Here is a 21,610-nt window from a genome sequence, read left to right on the forward strand (position 1 = left end):
ACAAACACAAAAGCAAAATACTGCAGATGCTGGAAATCTGAAATAAAAACAGAAAATGCTGGAAATACTCAGCAGGTCAGGCAGCATCTGTGGAGAGAGAAACAGAGTTAACGTTTCAGGTCGATGACCCTTCGTCAGAACTGGAAAAAGCTGGAGATGTAACAGATTTTAAGCGAGTGTAGGGGCAGGGAGAGGGGGGAGGGGAGGAAAGAACAAAAGGGAAGGTCTGTGATAGGGTGGAAGGCAGGAGAGATTAGGAGACATTAAGAGAGATTAAGAGATAGTGCAAGGCAAAAGGAGATGGTAATGGGACAAGTTAAGAAACAAAGGATGGCTCTAGAGAAGTGTAAATGGCACTGGCAGAATGAAAGACAGCTGCCATGTGGGAGAGAGAAAAAAATTAAAAATAAATGGAAAAAAAGGATGGGGCCGAGGTTATGGTCTGAAATTGTTGAACTCGATGTTGAGTTCAGAAGGCTGTAAAGTGCCTAATCGAAAGATGAGGTGCTGTTCCTCGAGCTTACATTGAGCTTCATTGGAACAGTGCAAGAGGCCGCGGACGGTGAGGTCCGAGTGGGAATGGGGTGGAGAATTAAAGTGACAGGTGACCGGAAGCTCGGGGTCACCCTTACGGACTGAACGGAGGTGTTCCGCAAAGCGGTCACCCAATCTGCGTTTGATCTCCCCAATGTAGAGGAGACCGCATCGTGAGCAGCGAATGCAGTATACTAAATTGCAAGAAGTGCTAGTAAATCACTATTTCACCTGGAAGGATTGTTTGGGGCCCTGGACAGTGGGAAGGGTGGAGGTAATAGGGCATGTGTTGCATCTCCTGCGCTTGCACAGGAAGGTGCCGGGCGAAGGGGAAGGGGTGTTGGGGGTGATAGAGGAGTGGATCAGGGTGTCGCGGAGGGAGCAGTCCCTTCGGAATGCTGAAAGGGGAGGTGAGGGGAAGATGTGTTTGGTGGTGGGATCACGTTGGAGGTGGTGGAAATGGCAGAGGATGATCCGTTGAATGTGGAGGCTGGTGAGGTGAAAGGTGAGGACAAGGGGAGCCCTATCGTGGTTCCGGGAGGGAGGGGGAGGGGTGAGAGCAGAAGTGCGGGAAATAGAACAGACACGGTCAAGGGGAATCCTCGGTTGAGGAAAAAGGAAGACTTGTCGGAAGCACTAGTATGAAAGGTGGCATCGTCAGAGAAGATGCGGCAGAGGCGGAGAAACTGGGAGAATGGAATAGAGTCCTTACAGGAGGTGGGGTGGGAGGAAGTGTAGTCCAGGTAGCTGTGGGAATCAGTGGGCTTGTAGTGAATGTTTGTCAATAGCCTATCCCCAGAGATGGAGACAGAGAAGTCAAGGAAGGGAAGGGAAGAGTCGGAGATGGACAGTGTGAAGGTGAGGGAAGGGTGGAAATTGGAAGCAAAGTGAATGAAATTTTCTAGTTCAGGGCGAGAGCAGGAAACGGCACCAATACAGTCATCGATGTACCGGAAAAAGAGGTGAGGGAGTGAACCTGAGTAGGACTGGAACAGAGAATGTTCCACATATCCCACGAAAAGTCAGGCATAGCTGGGACCCATGCGGGTTCCTATAGCAACACCTTTAATTTGGAGGAATTGAGTGGAGTCAGAGGAGAAGTTGCTCAATGTGAGAACAAGTTCAGCCAGGCGGAGGAGGATGGTGGTGGATGGGGACTGGTTGGGCCTCTGTTCCAGGAAGAAGCGGTGCACCCTCAGGCCATCCTGGTGGAGGATGGAGGTGTAGAGGGATTGTACCTCCCTCTCTCCACAGATGCTGCCTGACCTGCTGAGTATTTCCAGCATTTTCTGTTTTTATATTAGGACAAACACTTGGACATAGAGGTAGGTTTTAAGGAGCATCTTAAAGGAAGAGAGAGAGGTAGAGAGGAAAAGAGGTTTAGGGAGGGAATTCCAGAGCTTAGGGCCTAGACAGCTGAAGGCATGGCCGCCAATGGTGGGGCAAAGGAAGTGGGGGGATGCACAAGAGGCCAGAATTGGAGGAACGCAGAGATCTCAGAGGGTTGTAGGACAAATCCTAGGTTTGAGATTCATCACTCAATCGACCTCAACCATAATGAGATAAACTGGTTATTTATCTCGCCTGCTGTTTGCGGGACTTTGTTGTGCATAAATTAGCTACTGCGTTTGCCTACGTTACAACAATGACTGCACTTCAAAAACAAATTGGATTTAAAGCACTTTGAGATGTCCTGTGGATTAATGAGGTGCCATATAAATTCATGCTCTTTTGTTTTCGGTTGTGAGCTATATACCTGAAGCTCCCATTTGTGGTAAAAAAATAAACATGATTAAACCTGGCAACTCAGTTTATTACATGGACTATTACATTAAGTTTCCTGTCCCTTTTCTACTTTCTTCGTCTCTATTAACCTGTACTTTTTCTTTCTGGCTGTTGTAATGATATTAGCAAATAGTGATAGTATTTGCCTGTTTGATTATGATGCCTTACCAGCATATTTGCCTGATTGATTACTTATGCCTGACCAGCAGAGGGCATGTGACAGAGACAAGCAGGTTGGTTTTGGTTTTGTTTTAGATGGATCTCGAGCATGGTGTCTCCTGTAATGCTGTTTGACTGAGTTGAACATACGTTAGATTAAAAGACATTCTCTTTCATAAATGTCTCGTCATTGAACCCACAAAGAAATCAATACATGGTGTCAGAAGTGATTGAAAGAGATGAAGAGGAAAAATCTGAAGTTAAATCAGCTCTCCACATATTAGCAAGCCAAAAGAGAACATCGTTACTTACCATTAGAGAATAGCTAACAAAGTGAAAAAATGGAAGGTTTACACCCACCGGCGAAGCTTCAGTTGACAGGTAATGTGGCTGAAAATTGGAGAAGGTTCAAACAACGTTTGGAGTTGTATTTATCAGCAATCGGAGCTGATGAGAAAAGTGATAAAAAGAAAGCGTCAGTGTTCTTACATGTCGTGGGTGATGAAGCGCTGGAGGTGTATAATAACTTCACATTCGCTGCTGATGGAGACAAAATGAAGCTAGATAAAATAATGGAACAGTTTGAGGCCTACTGCATACCTAAACGTAACGTGACGTTTGAGAGGCACAGATTTTTCACGTGTACAGAAAATGGGAGAGACTATTGATCAGTATGTGACTGAACTGAGAAACAGAAGCAAAACATGTGAATTTGGGGGACTGACAGACTCGCTGATAAAAGACAGACTGGTGTGTGGTATTCCAGATAATGGTCTAAGGGAAAGACTGCTAAGAGAGCAAGATCTAGACCTGGGAAAAGCCATAGCACTGTGTGATGTAAGAAAAAGGAGGCTTACCATCAAGTAACTTTAAAGTAAGCTTTAAGTAACTTATAAACACACTATATACAAGAGAGGTCTTTACCATGCCTCTGGTAGAAGCCTCTTACAATACTGAACAGACCAGTATTTATACCAGTCCAACAGGAAGTGACACATGACAGGAAGTGAGGTATGTACACAGTTCATAGTTCATAGTTCACAGTTCACAGGAAGTGATGACATAACTTCCCGGAAGTTATTATTTTTATCACATTCTTCCCTCCTGCAGGTTTAGGAGGCTGTGGTCTACCTTTTGGTCCGCAGCCGCCGAACAAGGAAGAGTCGCACCCGTTTGGATTCCCGTCGTAGAGGGTCGCTGGTCCGCTTACATGCGGTTGGCCATTGGCCAGAGTCCGTGTGGCCTGGATTGCCCTGTGAAGGGTCGGGGAGATCATGGCTTCGAGTACGAGCCCCAATAGGTTCAAAGTCAGACTGCCTCTGTTCAGAGGGAGGTGCAGAGCTGGTCTGTGGCAGACCAGTACTTTCATGCGTGGTACTGGGAGGGTCGCAACCTTGAGCACGGGGTTCTACCGGCACCAAGCTAGTTGGTGTCCGATCAGGATCCTGGAGAGGGGTACCCGATAGGTCCCAAGAGTTTCCTGGTGAAATGCCATCACCCGATGTCCCACTAGGTCCTGGTGGGCAGGGAGCCAGATCCCGTAATGATACAGTAGATTCTCGGCCGTCGGAATATCGTATGTTTGCATAGGTGGGGTTGGCATCGGTTAGTTCGACCTCGTCTACAAGAGGGTCATTTTTAGACGTCCGAACGTATCTTCGGAGTAATACAGGTCCAGGAGTAGTTAGCCATGATGGGAGTGATGTCCCATGAGATGAGCGACGCTGGAATCCAAAGAACCGCTCATGAGGTGTAGTATTTGTGGCTGTAGAAAGCAGGGACCGTATAGAGTGCAATGCATCCGGAAGCACTGTTTCCCATTGCTGGTCTGGTAGGCCCCGAGATCTTAAAGCGAGACGTACGGAATTCCAGATGATACCGTTATACCTCTCTACCTGCCCATTTCCGATGGGATGGTATGGTGTTGTTTTGCTTGTAGCAATTCCCCGTTCTGAGAGGTAGTCCTTGAGTTCCCTCGACATAAAGGATGGACCCCGATCTGAGTGAATATAAGCCGGCATGCCACAGAGAGAAAATACCTGCTCAAGGCAGCAGATTACGGTGGACGCCAGCATATTGGAGCAGGGGAAGGCAAACGGAAAACGTGAATATTCGTCGATCATGGCGAGCAAATATGTGTTCCGAGTTGAAGAGGGCACTGGGCCCTTAAAATCGATGCTAAGTCGTTGCATCGGTTGGGTTGCATGTATGAGTATACCATCTGAGGGGCGGAAGAACTGAGGTTTTAATTCCGCACAAAGCCGGCATTCTGAGCATATTTTCTTTACATCTCCAGTGGAAAAAGGGAGATTCCGTCATCGTACGAAATGTAGCATGCACGTAACGCCAGGATGGCACAAACCATTGTGGACATCCATGAGGGTGGAGGATGACATAGTGGAGCAGAATGCCCGTGTGAGGGTGTCCGGGGCCACATTCTCCTTGCCAGGCCGATAGAGAATGGTATAACCAAAAGAGGCCAGTTCTATCCTCCAAAGTTGTATTTTATTATTCTTAATTTTGGTTCGTTTTCGATTATCGAGCATGAAGGCGACTGATCGTTGGTCCGTGATCAATGTAAAGTGCTGGCGAGCTAGAAAATGGTTCCACTTCCGTACTGCCTCTATGATGGCTGTGGCTTCTTTCTCAACCGGAGGATAATGTAGCTCGGCACCTTGTAAGGTCCTGGACATAAATGCTACAGGACGACCTTCCTGATTCAGAGTAGCCGAGATCGCCACCTCCGAGGCATCACATTCAACCACGAAAGGGAGATTCTCATCAATGGAGTGAAGAGCCGCTTTCTCCAACTGTTTTTTGAGAAGGTTAAAGGCTGCAACAGCCGCTGTTCCCAGTGGAAATGATCTAGCATGCAGCAAGGGTTGGATTTTGTCCGAAAAATGAGGAATCCATTTAGCGTAGTATGCAAACAGACCGAGAGCCCGACGTAAAGAAGCCGGATTCTTAGGTGACGGGAGCTCTTGGAGCGGGCGAAGTCTTTCTGGGTCTGGCTTAATGATACCATTGCCTACGCAGTAGCCAAGGATGTTGATGGTCGGTTGCGACTCAACAGATTTGGATTCATTCAGGGTCAAATTACGGCGATGGAGGGCATCCCGAAATTTTTGGAGGTTGGAGTCGTGTTCCTGTTGATCGTGACCTGCAATGGTAATGTTATCAAGATAGGGAAAAGTGTCCCTTAGGTTTTCCTGCTTAACCAGGCCATCCATTGCCCGTTGAAAGACAGCCACTCCATTAGTAACCCCGAATGGGAGGCGACGAAATTGGTACAGCCGTCCATTAGCCTCAAAGGCTGTGTACTGCTTATCTGAGACCTTCAAGGGTAACTGATGATAGGCACTTTTTAAATCGTAAGTTGAGAACACTTTGTATTCGGCCAGTTTATTAACCATATCATCAATGCGTGGCAATGGGTAGGCGTCCAAGTCGGTATATTGATTGATGGTTTGCGAATAATCGATGCATAGTCGCTGTTTGTGAGGTTTTAGAGGGTTCTTGACAATGACGACTTGAGCCCGCCAGGGCGACGAACATGGTTCAATGATATCCTCTGCTAGAAGTCGAGAGATTTCAGCCGCAATAAAAGATTGGTCTTCCTGATTAAAGCGCCGCGATTTCGTTATTATCGGTTGGCATTGAGGCGGAATACTGGCAAATAATGAGGGTTCATCAAGTGAAGCTGCTGATAATGCACAAAATGGTAATTTAGACGGTATATTAGAAATAGTAAGTCCGGGTTTGGATCCACCAAACTCAATGGTGAGTTTCTTATGCTGTTTTTGGAAGTCCAGTCCTAAGAGGAGATCACTACATAAGTCCTTGAGCACCGAAAGTCGGGTGGAGGGATACATACGACCATGAAGTGTCATATCAACAACACAAAAGCCGGAGATTCTGGTATTAAGTGATGACTGGGCCATCGCAATTGCCTGGTCCGATGGGAAGACATGTAGTTTCAATTTCGCAACAATCTGTTCCTTAATGAAACTATCAGTACTTCCTGAGTCAATTAAGGCATCTAAGGTATGCCCTTTAATTGAAATTTTTGTGGCTGCATGAGACAGGTTCTGTGGGCAAGCAGCTGTAATTGGTGTCGTTGCACAGAGAGTGGCTAAAACTCTCGGTGTGCTTCTTCGGGAGAGAGCTCGAGAGGAAGCTTGATAGGTCCTAGCTGGAGCATCTTGATAGGCCCTAATTGGGGCAGTTCGGTAGGCCTTAGCTGGATTGGCCCTCGTAGAGGCCCTTGATAGGCAAACTTTAGCAAAGTGTCCTTTTTTCCCGCAATAACTGCAGATTGCATTGCGAGCAGGGCAGGTTTTCCTAGGGTGAAAAGCATCTCCACAAAAGAAGCATTCCTTCCTAGATTGCCAAGAGGCTGCTAAAGTGGGGTCGTCCTCCTCTTCTTCATCAGAATTATCAGAATTAGATTCCCCCATGATAGGGTTCACCTGAGACCGCTTGAATTGTCTGGTTGCAGCTACAGCAGCAGATCAAGATCTGGGCAGCTGATAGAGGTCTGCATTTCTCTTTGCCAAATCCAGTGAACAAGCTAGGTCAAAAGCTTTTTGTAGCTCAAGTGTTTTACTTTCTAGTAGACGCTGGCGTATAAATGGAGAGGCAATCCCGCAGATGAAAGCATCACGAATCATTTCTTGGCGGTACAGCTCAGCTGAGGCTGCCTGAAAGTTACAATCTACGCTGAGCCTGCGAAGTTCTTGCAGGAATTCGTCAATTGATTCCCCTGGCCCTTGTCGGGCTGTGGCCAGTAGATGTCTAGCATAGACCTCATTTGGGGTCTTGGCATACAGTTTCTTAAGTGCCCGAATCACCTCATCGTAATTATCCCATTCATCAACATATTCGAACACTTTTGGGGTCACATAATTGATAAGTATCTTCAATCTAGCAGGAGCATCCGCTTCACATTCATCCAGAAAATTCTCAAAAGTACGGTACCAATGCTTCCATACCCTGCCAGCTGCTGGTGCATTCGGGTCCAAGTCCAGACGAATAGGTCTAAGGATTTTCTCCATGATGGGTGGTTCCCTGGATCCTTAATTCCGAGTTTGTCCGAAGGTCTAGTATTCGTGAGTGTAAATATTAAGTTACTTAAATTGATGTAAGAAAAAGGAGGCTTACCATCAAGTAACTTTAAAGTAAGCTTTAAGTAACTTATAAACACACTATATACAAGAGAGGTCTTTACCATGCCTCTGGTAGAAGCCTCCTACAATACTGAACAGACCAGTATTTATACCAGTCCAACAGGAAGTGACACATGACAGGAAGTGAGGTATGTACACAGTTCATAGTTCATAGTTCACAGTTCACAGTTCACAGGAAGTGATGACATAACTTCCCGGAAGTTATTATTTTTATCACACTGTGTAGGGCTACAGAGACTGTGAAGTTGCAGGCAAAGGAGCTGTTCAGTGACAATAGCTGCAACGTGGATGCAGTGAGAAAGAACGGATACAAACCGTTTAACAAAAAGAGCGCCAATGTGAAAAAAGAGGCGTGGCCAGCGAACGAAAATGAAAGGGACAATCGAAAGTCATGTAGTCGATGCGGTACACGGCATACACCAAAAATGTGTCCAGCATATGGTAAAAAATGCAATAGTTGCAACAAAAACAACCATTATGCCCGTTGCTGTAAGAACCAAGCACAAGAAAGCAAGGTCCATGCAGTAGATGAAAGCGAGATAGAGGAGTTCAATGTAGATGTTGTGTCTGAAAACAAAGAAGAAAAAAGAGACTGGATGTTGACACTAAAAGTGAATGACATACACATTCCATTTAAATTGGATACTGGAGCACAAGTTAATGTGATATCAGAGACTGATTTTAAGAAAATTAGACCCAGACCAAAGATACATGGAATAAAAGTGAAAGTGACAGGATACTCGGGTACTGATATACCAGTGAAAGGAAGATGCATTGTCAAAGTAACACACAAGGACAGAGAGCACACGTTAGCATTAATCGTGGTGCCAAAGGATGTGCAAGCCATACTAGGTTTAAAAGCCTGTGAGAGACTGAACCTGGTAAAGAGAGTCCTCGTTGTGGAAAGCGAAGGAGAGACAGTCTATGATGAACTCATGAAAGAGTACAAAGACCTATTTAAGGGTCTAGGCTGCCTGCCAGGAGAACACACGATCAGAGTAGATAAAAGTATGCCAACGGTCATACATCCATGCAGAAAAGTTCCGTTTGCTCTTCAAAAGCAACTGAAGGCAGAGTTGGACAGGATGGAAAGCCTGAACGTGATTCAGAAGATAGATGAGCCAACTGAGTGGGTGAGTTCCCTCGTTGTTGTGGACAAAAAGAATGGAAAGCTCAGAATTTGCCTGGATCCAAGAGATCTAAACAGAGCAATAAAGAGAGAGCACTTCAAGCTTCCTACACATGAGGAAATCATGTCACAATTTGCAAATGCAAAGTATTTCAGCAAGTTAGATGCATCATCAGGATTTTGGCAGATGAAGCTGGACGAGGCAAGTTCAAGACTGTGCACGTTCAACAGTCCATTTGGCAGATACAGATTCCTAAGGTTACCATTTGGCATTGCCTCAACTCCTGAAGTGTATCACAAAACTATCCATATGATCTATGAGCACCTGGAGGGAGTTGATACATCAATGGATGACATCATAGTATGGGGAACCACGAGAACTGAGCATGACGAGAGACTGAAAAAAGTGCTGGAAGCAACAAGGAAAACAAACCTGAAGCTGAATAGAGAGAAATGCCAGCTCGGGGTGACAGAACTGACATTCGTGGGAGATATCCTTAGCAGTGAGGGCATCAGACCAGATCCCAGAAAGGTGTCCGCCATTGAGAATATGCCAAAGCCACAATGCAAAAAGGACGTGCAGAGGTTTAATGGAATGATCAACTACATGGGTAAATTCATATCCAACCTCTCAGAAAAGATGGCGCCACTGAGAAGACTAACTGATAAGAACATAGAATGGGAATGGAATCATGAGCATGAGAAGTCATGGAGCGATCTAAAGAAACTGCTCACAGAGGAACCAGTTCTGAGGTTTTATGACCCAGCGAGACCCATCAAGATATCATCAGATGCATCACAGAGTGGGCTCGGTGCCGTTCTTCTGCAAAAATATGACTACTGGCAACCTATTGCATATGCATCGCGCTCAATGACAGACGCGGAGACGCGATATGCTCAAATAGAAAAGGAGCTGCTCAGCATCACATACGCCTGTGAAAGATTTTACCAGTTTGTGGCAGGACAAGCAATCAGTGTAGAGACTGACCATAAGCCCTTGATTGCATTGTTCCAAAAGCCACTAAATAGCTGTCCGCTTAGAATACAAAGAATGATGATCAGGCTGCAACGCTATACACTGAATGTTGCGTACACACCGGGTAAGCTGATGTATACAGCAGACACGTTGTCCAGAGCTGTAGACCCAAGTGAGCCCGCAAACACCACAATGGATGAAAAAGTGAACGCCTACGTGGACATGATCACAAGTGCACTGCCCATAGCAGATGCAAAAATGGAGCTCATAAAGACTGAGACAAACAAAGATGAAACAATGAGACGACTGAGGAAAAGCATCTTGGATGGATGGCCCAACATGAAGCAAGACTGCTCACCTGACATGGCAGAGTACTGGAACTGCAGGGCGGAACTATCAGAGGTTGAAGACATCATCTACAAAGGAAGTAAAATAGTTATCCCAAAGAGTCTGAGAAAAGAGATGCTAAAAAAGATCCATGGAGGACATCTGGGAATCGAAAAGTGTAAGAAAAGAGCACGAGAGGTGATGTACTGGCCACGAATCAACCAAGATGTGACAAATGAGGTGTCAAACTGCACAATATGCCTGAAATATCGAGCAAGCAATCCGGTAGAACCACTAAAGCCACACCCAGCGCCAGACAGACCTTACCAGAAGGTAGGCGCTGACCTATTCGTATGTCAAGGGAAGGACTATCTTGTAGTCACAGACTATTACTCCCTGTATCCAGAGGTTTGTAGACTGTACACCACCACTGCAGATGCTGTGATAACATGTATGAAAGCCATATTCTCCAGACATGGTGTGGCAAGCGAGGTCTTCACAGACAACGGACCCCAGTTTTACAATGCAAGTTTCCAACACTTTGCCAAAGAGTGGGACTTTGTCCACACAACGTCAGGTCCTCACTTTCCACAGTCCAATGGACTAGTGGAAAAATCAGTCCAGACAGTGAAAAGACTGATGTACAAGGCAAAAGACAGTGGAACTGACTTCTACCAGAGCATGCTTGTATACCGCACAACGCCGCTCGAGTGTGGTAAGTCACCAGCCCAACTCCTTATGGGACGTCGGCTAAGGTCAAACCTACCCATCCCGGAGAACCTCCTGAAAACAAAAGAGGGGGAGAAAGTGAGGAAGTTCAAAGAACAACAGAAAGAAAAGCAAAAGTACTACTATGACAGAGGAACACAAAACCTACCTGAACTCCACACTGGTGACCAAGTAAGGTTCAAAGACAAAACAAACATATGGGCCTAGAAATTCAGTTGCGTTCGCCAGCCGTTAACGCCATAAGAGGGGTATATTTCCAGCGCTAGGCACTTAGCGCCCGGGCGCAGGCCGATCTGCGCCTACGCCCAAATTCAGTAGACATTTAGCACCGGCGCAAAGTGTTTGCGCCCGCTCAGCTGCGCGCGCAGCTTATGACATCATTTCGTCATGCAACGCTGTTTGTGCGCCCCAAACCGGAAATTCAGTGGCGCCCGCCCAATGTGGGCGTGGCGCTGTTAAGAACTGTGAAGTGGAACGCAACAGAGGCCCTGTGGGCCTCGGGGAGCGCTAATTAAAGGGCACTTACACTGACCTATAAAGCCCAGCCATTTTGCTGCAATGACTTTACTGCTTTGGATTTCTGGACAGAGACCAAGGAACAGAGCTTACTGATTTGGGACAACATAGGAGAGGTATTTTTGGCTTCTGGCCAGAGCTTTGACATTTGAATCATTGTGATTTCACTGTTTGCAAGTTTATTATGGGGGCTGTATGGGGTTCCAACCCTCAGTTGCAGCATTATGTGCGAAGGGCTCGCAGACGCTGTGTGAGAGGGCCAGCCATGCCTAGACACAGAGGGGCCATCAGGCATCGGCAACGTAGGCCTTACCCACTCAGGCAATACCGGCAGCAGGTGTCCTATCTCCCCATGACTGCGGCGCATTGTGTTAAGAGGCTGCGCTTCAGAAGGGAGGTGGTTGCAGAGATCTGCCAGCTGCTTCACAGAGATCTGCGTCCACAGCTGATGTGCAGGACGTCTCTCTCGGTGGAAGTGAAGGTCACGGTGGCTCTGAACTTTTATGCAAGCGGCTCCTTCCAAGCCGCTGCTGGGGACATAGCGAACATCTCCCAGTTCGCCGCGCATCGCTGCATCCGGCAGGTCATCGATGCACTTTTCGCGAGGAGACACCAATTCATCTCCTTCCCCATGACCCTAGAGAGGCAGGAGCAGCGTGCAGTCGGATTTGGCAGGATCGCAGACTTCCCCATGGTGCAGGGCGCCATTGACTGCACGCATGTGGCTATGCGGGCACCTATCGACAATGCCGAGGATTACCGCAACCGGAAGGGCTACCATTCCCTCAATGTACAGCTGGTGTGTGACCACAGGCAGCGCATCCTAGCTGTCAATGCCCGCTTTCCAGGAAGCAGCCACGATGCATTTATCCTGCGCCAGACTACTGTGGCTGACATGTTCGAGGCACAGCCTCCACCAAGGGGATGGCTTATTGGGGACAAGGGCTACCCTTTGTGTACATGGCTCATGACCCCGCTCCGCGCGCCCAGGACCCCAGCGGAGGAGGCATACAACGAAAGCCATCAAGCCACAAGGAACATCATAGAGCAAACGATTGGCGTCCTCAAGCAACGGTTCCGCTGCCTGGATCGTTCCGGCGGATTTCTACAGTATTCGCCGGATAGAGTCTCCCAGTTCGTTGTCGTGTGCTGCATGCTGCACAACCTGGCTATCCGCAGGACTCAGGCACTGCCACCTGACATTGCACCACCACCTCAGGAGGACGAGCAGGAGGACCATGAGGAGGAGGAGGAGGAGTACCAGCCCAGGAGGGAGCCACAAGGTCCAAGGGCCGTCCGCCGGCGGCTTATTGAACGACACTTCTAGGCCCCCTGTCAGGGAATGGCCTGTGGCAGTGAACGCACCTGAATGCAGCCGCTCCGCAAGCCCTCAGCCGGTTAACGCAACAACCACTTCAAACATGACACCTGGACATGCTGAATAAATAAAAAGCTTTATTTTACAAACTCAGGGCCCTTCCCACATGAAACAGAAAAACAGACGAGACCCCCAAAAAACAGTCAAAAACATCTGTCACTCCCACAACCTGGGGAGGAATAACAAAACTTGCCCATCCAATTGGCCTTCATCATCGGCCTTACAAAAATAAGCCCCCCCCTCCACAACACAAACACCCCCATAAAAACAAAAAATGCCTTCATCTTCAGCCTTACCAAAATAAGCCCCCCCCAGAACACAAACACCCCCATATAAAAAAAACGGCTATCACCACACTCTACTGGGTGTGCCGAGAGGGCGAGTCCTTATGCAGGCTTCTCTGGCCCCTGCCCGACCTGCTGCTCCGCCTCAACCTGGGCCCTGTGGGTGTGGCAAGGCTCATGAGGGCCACAATGCGTGACGGCAGATGCCCTTGGGGGTCGGCCTAGACGAGGCCCGGCCCGGGAGGGGCCGGCTGCTGACTGCTGCAGCTGTGGCTGCCCAGCATCAATCTCAGCAGCAGCTCGTCGCACCTTGGCTGGGGGAGTGGCAGTGTCGGCTGCACCAATGGGGGCAAGCTGGCTGATGCCAGGCGCGCGCTGTTCGCCAGAGACACTGGCACTCGGCCGGGCTGGCAGTGCAGCAAGTGCAGCAATCTGGTGGAGGCCAGACCGCTGTGCTGCAGCAGGGCGGCGGGTGCCCTGGCGATGCTTCCGCGCCACAGCGAGTGTGGCAGAAGTGAGTGCCCGAACTGCCCTGGTATGTGCCCGCATCAGATCTGCCAGTGTCTGGACGGCACCACTCATGGACTCGCGACTCGCGTCCTGCGCTGCCGCGAGTTGCTGGACACCCCTGTCCTGCGCTGCCGCGAGTTGCTGGACACCCCTGTCCTGCGCTGCCGTGAGTTGCTGGACACCCCTGTCGTGTGCTGCCGCGAGTTGCTCGACCCCCCTGGCCTGTGATTCCCCGAAAGCGACCACACTATGAGCCAGGGACTCAATGGCCTGAGGCAACTGTCCCACAACCCCCATGAACTCCTTGTGGCGCCGCTCCGACGCCGCGGACATCTCATCAAGGAGGCGCACCTTCTGGGCGAGGACCGTCTCCGGACTGCATGGCGGACTCTCCCTCTGGGGAGGAGGCCGCCGTGCTGCCCGACCCTTCCCGCGTGCCTCGACCCCACTGGGCCCAGGAGCTACACCCCCCTGCAACACTTCCCCCTGCCTCTCCTCCAGGCCAGACGTCTCCCCTCCATTGCCATCCCCTGGCGCGGATGAGGGTTCCCCCGATGTGCCGCCTTCCTCCTGGTCCTCGTCGCCCTCCTCCTCCAAGGGCCTGGCACTCTGAGCTTCAGGGACCACCTCCTCCTCACCAGCTGAAAGCAGGAAGGCACAAGAGTAGCTTTAGAGTGAGGACAGGGCGTCAGCGAGGGAGGCATGAGTGGTGGCATTATGCGCATTGGTCGGACAGTGGGAAAGGATGTAGATCTGAAGCGCAAGGGCAACGAGAGAGGTCCAACCGGTCATGTCCTTACCAGTGGGTCCCAGTACAGGGTCCACATCTCCAATGGCAACAGGGCCAGTCACCCGGCCACGCATGAGTCGAGCCACGCTCTCCTCCAGCTCACTGAGCGCCTGGTACTGGGGACGGCCTCCCCCGGTGGCAGACTGGCTCCTCAAATTCCACGCCAGCTTGGCCTGCAAGAGAAAGGACGGCCTCTAAGTAGTGTGGTGCCCTGTTGCTGTGTGCACTGCCTCCCATGGTCGAATAGCTTGGCCAGTGTGGTGCCCTGTTGCTGTGTGCACTGCCTCCCATGGTCGAATAGCTTGGCCAGTGTGGTGCCCTGTTGCTGTGTGCACTGCCTCCCATGGTCGAATAGCTTGGCCAGTGTGGTGCCCTGTTGCTGTGTGCACTGCCTCCCATGGTCGAATAGCTTGGCCAGTGTGTTAAGTGCAGAAAGTGTTATTGATGATCATGCCAGTGCCATAGCTGCGGGAGGAGGGCTGCCCATTAGGCCTTTGAGGTCCCTTTGCCCATAATGTGAGGTGCACATGCAAGGATGAGGAGGACACTGGAAAGGGTACTCACCTTCACCATCCGAGTGAGGTCGTTGTACTCCTTGCGGCATTGGTCCGCACTCCTGGGGACATCGCTGGTGGATGACACCCTGTGGGCGATTTTCTTCCAGGCTCTCCTGTACTGCCTCCTGGGAGCCTTCTTGCCACTGTCCGGGCACAAGATCTCTCTTTTCTTTTCCACACCATTAACCAGCACCCTCAAAGCATGCTCTGAGAAGCGCTGCGCTCGTTCACGGGCCTTCTCCATGGCTTCAGGCGCTATTTCGGTCCACCAGCAGTGTTGAGGCCTAGCTGCAGGGCTCCACTATGCAGGGCGTGGCAGCAGTCAAAGTCGACCCTTCCCCCTTTAAGAGCTGGCCGGCGTCAGGGTGTCTGCTGTCAATCAAAACATGACCGCACCTGCGCTGCGCCCAGCCTCGGCGTTATCAGTCCGCATCGCCGGCTTAGCGCCTGAAGATAGCAGCGCAACGCCAGTTTCAGCGCTCGCCCAAACTCTTGGCCAAATCTACTGAATTTCGGCGAAGTGGCCTACACTTTCCGGCGGGCGCTAACCTTAGCGACCACCCGACTTTACCGCCCCAAAAGTGGCCAGACTGAATTTCTAGGCCATGGACTCAGAAGGGAACTGTCCTGAGTGAAGTCCAACCAAGATCATACACCATTCAGACAGATGAGGGTGCTGTTCTGAGAAGAAATCGTCGCGATCTTCTCATGGGACCAGCCACAGCAGGTCAAAAGACTGATACTGTTGAACAACCTGATCACACAGCAGGTCAAAAGACTGATACTGTTGAACAACCTGATCACACAGCTGAGAAACCATCATCTGAGGCAACAACTCAGATTCAAGGACAATCAATCAGAACATCCTCAAGACACGTGAAGCCTCCTGAGAGACTCATTGAGCAAATTTAAGGACTATTGTTATAGAAGGAAGTAATGTTATCTTATTCTTTCTTCAAGTTCTAGTGTATTTACATATTTCATGTGAACACACAAAGCAAGGTTAAAAAACCTTGATCATGATAATGATAATGTAAGTTCATTAAGTGTTACAGTTAAAATGCAGATTAATACAAAGAAAACATGTTGTTAGTTAAAAGTATAATACTTTTGTTTTAAGAAAGGGAGATGTAATGATATCAGCAAATAGTGATGGTATTTGCCTGTTTGATTATGATGCCTTACCAGCATATTTGCCTGATTGATTACTTATGCCTGACCAGCAGAGGGCATGTGACAGAGACAAGCAGTTTGGTTTTGGTTTCGTTTTAGATGGATCTCGAGCATGGTGTCTCCTGTAATGCTGTTTGACTGAGTTGAACATACTTTAGATTAAAAGACATTCTCTTTCATAAATGTCTCATCATTGAACCCACAAAGAAATCAATACAGCTGTGGGATTTGCAAGGATTTCCTCATGATGGAGACCAAGAGAAAGATAGAAAGAGACAGAGATGGAGGTAGGATTCCCAGTAGTACTTAAAGCAGTGGCCCTGAAAACCTGCTGGGAACAGATCTCCAGCTCTGGCCATGGCTAAGTTCGGGGGTCAGGCGGAGGGCTTTCTGGAGCAGGCCTTTAGTTATGTGGGGGTGCATCTGTGGTGTGCTAGGAAGTACCTAGTCATGATGTTCCAGCCATCTCGCGTGTGGGGCAGGTCTTCATGGACCAGCTGGTCTTTCCCTGCCCATCAATTTTGTATGTTCATATGTTCGTATGCTAGGCCTCCACCCCAAGCCTAACCAACCCTCAGCCTCAACAACCTGATCCACAATGCTCTCAGTGCAAGAACAGTTACGTCAAGAAAGCTGGCTGCATCAGTGTGCTCCTCCTGCAAGCACCATGCAGTCAAAATGTACAATGGCTCCATAAAATATTATATATATATGTGAATATTAAAAAATCTATAGGCTCTCTAATCTTATCTATTATTTATATATAAAATGGTATGTTGCATTTTTGTCTGTCCGGCTATACAATCGAATGTTATAGAGCGTACCTACACGTGTGTTATCCACTCATTAGCGGTTGACCAATCCTACCTCTCATTAGCATTGAGTGACGTGCTGCTTGACCAATCCTACAGTTCACTCACCTGATGGTTGACCAATCGGTGCGTCACGGGCGGGACCTAATCCTCGAGTCTCCCTAAACTTCGCCGCCATTTTTTTCATTCCCACAGGGACACCACCAGCCAAATAAACCCCCACATTCTGACTCCGGCAGCGGCAGGTGAGTTTCCACGCAGCGGGCGGGTCATCAACAGCGGCCGACCGTCAGCCACGCGATCCGCGGGGGAGCTCAGCTCGGGTCCCCAGAGCCCGCCCGGGCCTAAAGCGCTAGGCCCCGCACGACCGGTATCAGAGGCAGAGACACAGGAGCAGGGAGACTGCGCGCCCCAAAATTGCCCTGGCAATGCCGGGCACCCCCTGCTGGTTTTAATATAATTCTTTCACTATTTCTGTCGGTAAAGATTTGCTTTCAGTGGGAAAGGGTAAGGAAAATGCCAGGAATTCAGGAACTAGCATCACAGTCAATTTATAGTCCTTTAGGCGCAATGTCCTGCATGAGACTCCCATCTAATGGGGGACGCAGGTAAGGCTTTATAATGGTAGTACTGTAATTGTCCCGTGTGAAATTAGTTAAACTGTTTCTACCTAGTTTCTAGAGATCATGGGCGTCTAGCACAACACTGCCCCTACTGCAGTACAATTCAATTCAATTGATATCTCATTGAGAGATGCTTTAAGGATGGGTGGCACATGTGCATGTATTAATAGGCCCAGAAATTCGGGTCTCCACGCATGAGTGCGCACGGGGTACTCACCCATAGGCCCAATGGAAGTGCCGGTTTCGTGGATGCACTGCGCATGCGCGGGAAACCGGAACTTCCGTTCCTCTGAAAGAAGGGGTTCAGAGGTGGAATGCGTGCGCCGGAGAGGCAGCACGTGCGCATCGAACTTACGTTTTTTCCCAGGTTTCTCCGGGAGGGTAAGTCTCCAGCAGTTACACTTTAAAAAGGCAGGCGCAAGGCCTGCTTTTAACAAGGTAAGTGGTGAATTAATTAAAATTTAAATACTTTTTCCACAGGTTTATTATTTTTAAATACTTTAAAGAAAGGTAAGTTTATTTTTAGCCCCATTAGAAAATGTAATTATTTTTTTCAAAAATTTAAATTATTGTTTAAAATAGTTATTTCATGTAATTTATAGTTATTTTAAAAATGTGATTAAAAAAAAAATTATTTGAAGTTTTAGTGATGTTTTGGGGCTTATAGTATTTATAGTTTTGACAGCCCTTCCTGTCAAACTTATGAATGAAGCATTCCCTGCTACCATTGGCTCTCCGTGGCCCACATGATCCCAGGGGACGCTTTGAACTAACTGCGCCCCTGGGATACGCAAGCACTGCGCGCCGGCAGTTGGAGCAGGCCCAGGATCGGAATCCCACGCGGGCCCACAGCTCAACGGCCGGCACGCTAGGTAAGTGCAGGTCGGAGGCTTGCACCCGCGGGAAGCCCCCGACCCGAATTTCTGGGAAGATATTTACATGTGCTGCATACATTAAGCTGACTTGACATTGAATACATTAAATTGACTCCACATCTTGACTCAGTTGGTAGAACCCTCACGTTTGGTTCGGAAGGCTGTGCGTTCGAGCCCCATTCCAAGAACTGAGCACGTACCCCTGACCAACACTCCAGTGCAGTGCTGCGCTGTCGGAGGTGTCGCTCTTCAGATGAAATGTTGAACAGAGACTCCTCCTGTCTGCTGTAGTGGCTCAGGTGGATGGTAAAGATCTGAAGAAGAACAGAGCGCTCTCCTGGTGCCCTGGCTGGTATTCCTTCCTCAACCAGCACCATCAAAACAGACTGATCATTCATCTCCTTCCAAGAGATGCGATAAGGCGCTATATAAAATGCAGGCTTCTGTTTCCACAGACACAGGAACATTTCAGTCAGTATGCGGTTGCTTTCAATGCACTAAATGAGGAAAGACAAGTTGATGCCGTCTGATTGTAAACTCTAAGGGGGTCATAGAAGAATCATAGAAATTTACGGCACAGAAGGAGGCCAGTCGGCCCATCGTGTCCGTGCCGGCCGACAAAGAGCTCTCCAGCCTAATCCCACTTTCCACTCTTGGTCCGTAGCCCTGTAGGTTACGGCACTTCAAGTGCATATCCAAGTACTGTTTAAATGTGATGAGGGTTTCTGCCTCTACCAGCCTTTCAGGCAGTGAGTTCCAGACCCCCACCACCCTCTGGGTGAAAAAAATTCTCCTCAACTCCCCTCCAAACCTCCGACCAATTACTTTAAATCTATGGTTACTGACATCTCTGCTTGGAGAAATAGGTCCTTCCTATCCACTCATAATTTTATACACCTCAATGAAATCTCCCCTCAGCCTCCTCTGTTCCAAAGAAAACAAGCCCAGCCTATCCAATCTTTCCTCATAGCTAAAATTCCCCAGCCCTGGTAACATCCTCGTAAATCTCCTCTGCACCCTCTCTAGTGCAATCACATCCTTCCTGTAATGTGGTGACCAGAACAGCACCCAGTATTCTAGCTGTGGCCTAACTAGTGTTTTATACATTTCAAGCATAACCTCCCTGCTCTTATATTCTATGCCTCAGCTAGTAAAGGAAAGTATCCTGTATGACTTCTTAACCACCTTATCTACCTGTCCTGCTACCTTCAGGGATCTGTGGACATGCACTCCAAGGTCCTTCTGTTCCTCTACACTTCTCAGTATCCTGTCATCTATTGTGTATTCCCTTGTCTTGTTAGCCATCCCCAAATGCATTACCTCACACATCTCCGGATTGAATTCCATTTGCCACTTTTCTGCCCACCTGACCAGTCCATTGATATCTTCCTGCAGTCTACAGTATAACTTTGGCCGCGGGTGTAAAATGGGGGAATGTCGAATTGACCACTCAATATACAACAGGCTCCATTTTCCCTTCCATTGACTTCAACAGAAAGGTTTAGAACAGGTGGCTGATTCGACATCGCCCGTTTTACACTATCAGCCAAAGTTAAAATGACCCTCTATAAGTCATAGGTGGATATGAGTTTTGAAGCTCTATAAATCAGTGCAGCAGCAACGACATCATTTTACTGTGTTTTATATTTGTCCCACTCAGTTCGGCTGATTTAAAGCTAAACCACAGCTATAAAGCTGGGAAATCACTCAATAAATGTAAAACATTCCAACGTATATTCAAAACGATCGAAGAAAATGAAAGAAGCCCTTTGGCATATTTATCGTTTCACAAAGAAGCCCTCAAATTTTTCCTTCTTAAAAGACGAAAGGCCAACTCTCATTTCCATTAAAAGCAGTCGCAGCTTTCATTTTCCTTTGTGTATTGATGGTGGCCAAATGTTTTCTTGGTTTGGATACAGTAAGGACGTTTGTCGATTAGTGACAGGGAACTTTTAATGTTGTCCTGACACTTTGATTGCTCCCTTCGCATCTGACAGGCAACACAGAGCCCCACACAGGACCATAAAATGTTAACATTAACATGTAGCAGTAGGAACAGCCATAACCGGTCGACAGAAATCATTTCTGTTGTGGGCGTAATAACACTGCAATAAACACTTGCAATATTGTTAGCCTGAGATAGCTAGAATTCTTCCATCTGTCACTGTGTTCTTTGTGAACCAAAATGTAATATGCATGTAATTGTTTTCATATAATACAGTCAGCCTAATAACGCTAAGTGGTGTCACATAGGTTAACCATTCCATTTGAGAGCTGTCTTTATGCTTTTCAGCAGGGATTTATAATGCAAATCCATCATTCAAAGAATGAAGACTTATTTAAAAAACATCCTTCCTGGCTCAAAGCCACCAGGCCAAAGGCCAACAATAACAGTAAATTGAGTCTTAGGCCAGCGTAAGAGAAGAATCTAGTCACTGTCACAAGAATCTGTGCTCTGTCTATTGTCCTTACAGTCAGCCAGCCAGCCATATATAAGGTGCACTGTGTTCCTAAAAGCTCTAACTACATCGAGTTACATCGAGTTTACAGCCCAGAAACAGGCCATTCGGCCCAACTGGTCTATGCCGACATTTATGCTCCACACCAGCCTCCTCCCACCCCTCTTCATCTCACCCTATCCTCATATCCTTCTATTCCTTTCTCCCTCATGTGTTTATCTAGCTTCCCCTTAAATGCATCTATGTTATTCACCTCAACTACCCCTTGTGGTAGCGAGTTCCACATTCTCACCACTCTCTGGGTAAAAAATGTTTCTCCTGAATTCCCTATTGGATTTATTTGTGAATATTTTATATTTCTGCGTTCTAATTTTGGTCTCCCCCACAAGTGGAAACATTTTCTCCACGCCCGCCCTATCAAATCCTTTCCTAATCTAATGACCTCTATCAGGTCACCCCTCAGCTAGTGTCAGCTGTGGCTCAGTGGGTAGCACTCTCGCCTCTGAGTCACGAAGGTTGTGGGTTCATAGTCCCACTCCAAGGACTTGAGCACGTAAATCTAGGCTGACACTCCAGTGCAGTGCTGAGGGAGTGCTGCACTGTCGGAGGTGCCGTCTTTCAGATGAGATGTTAAACCTGTCTGCTCTCTCAGGTGGACATAAAAGATCCCGCGGCCACTATTTTGAAGAAGAGCAGGGGGGTTATCCCCGGTGTCCTGGGGCCAATATTTATCCCTCAACCAACACAACAAAAACAGATTATCTGGTCATTTTCACATTGCTGTTTGTGGGAGCTTGCTGTGCACAAA

General features: G+C 48.2%; 1 protein-coding gene across 1 annotated transcript in view; it reads right to left on the bottom strand.

The window, feature by feature from the left end:
- The window catches only part of LOC147122399 (atrial natriuretic peptide receptor 2-like), a 144,718-nt gene that overhangs the window by 28,125 nt on the left and 94,983 nt on the right, over nt 1-21,610 (bottom strand). The gene's annotated exons all lie outside the window — the stretch shown is intronic.

This window comes from Somniosus microcephalus, chromosome 3 (assembly GCF_052327205.1).
Source record: "Somniosus microcephalus isolate GS21.2 chromosome 3, FLI_Smic_1.0, whole genome shotgun sequence".
NCBI classification, from domain to species: Eukaryota; Metazoa; Chordata; class Chondrichthyes; order Squaliformes; family Somniosidae; genus Somniosus; species Somniosus microcephalus.